Raw genomic sequence first — 1,052 nt, 5'->3', positions numbered from 1 at the left:
GTGACTCCATTTCCTTATCTGTAAAAGGGGACTAATAATATTTCCTGACTCACAGGATAGTTTTTGAAGATTAAATAAGATAATGTAGGTAACGCATGCAGCATGCTGTTCTGCACGTACGTAAAAACGGCAGCGGGGAGAGGTTCTGACCTCCTCCAACTTCACTCGGGGAAGGAGAATCAAGGTCCACAGCCCAAGGCTGATTTCTGTGAGGTGGAGTTCAGACAGACCTCCTCTCTCTGCCATCTTTACCAATTCTGACACCAGCTGTCCCTCCCATGGCACTCTCTACTTCTCTGCTGGTTTTGATAATTTATTGCAATGGCCGCACAGAATTCACATACCATACTCACAGTTATGGGGTTTATTAGGGAAGTAACAGGTTACAGCTTAGGTTCAGGAACACTCAGGATACAGTTCTTCCATCAGGACAGCCTCTTCTCAGCCATGCCTGCAGGCACCCCTCTCTCTCTCCCTTGGCCTCTGCCCTGCTCAGGCAAGTGTTATAAAGCTCTTTTAGTTCCACTGATAAGTGCCCCCAGGCACCCCACTCTGCCAGTAAACCTTGGCCTGAAAGCACTCAGCGGGCTAAGAAGGCCACCATGATGTCTCCTGGTTCTGCTGCCTCTGCTGCCTCTGTTTTTTGCTGTCTTGGGTGTCACAGGTCTCTCTCTCTCTCTCTCAGTCTCCTAGTTCCAGGAGCGTCTCAGCACAGGGATCGCGGGTCCAAAGATGTGCTCCACTCCTGCCCCTCCTTTCTTGGTGGTGGTGAGATCCTCTCCTCCTGCCTTGGGGATGGCTCGTTTTAAGCCTAGTGGGATGGCAAAACTGACCAGTCCCATCATTAGGGTTCTATATACCTTATTAGCATGGTCCCACCCTATCGTTTGGTGGAAGTTACAAAGGGCCATATTAAGGAATTCATTGCACCACAACACAGTGAATGCTAGCCGTTATTATTGAGGAGTCCCTTGGTGGGGCAAATACTTAACAAGCTCAGCTGCTAACCGAATGGTTGAAGGTTCAAGTCTACCCAGAAGAACCTCACAACA

Source organism: Trichechus manatus, unplaced genomic scaffold, assembly GCF_000243295.1.
Source record: "Trichechus manatus latirostris isolate Lorelei unplaced genomic scaffold, TriManLat1.0 scaffold00014, whole genome shotgun sequence".
In the NCBI taxonomy this organism is placed as follows: domain Eukaryota; kingdom Metazoa; phylum Chordata; class Mammalia; order Sirenia; family Trichechidae; genus Trichechus; species Trichechus manatus.
This window is presented reverse-complemented; position numbering follows the sequence as displayed.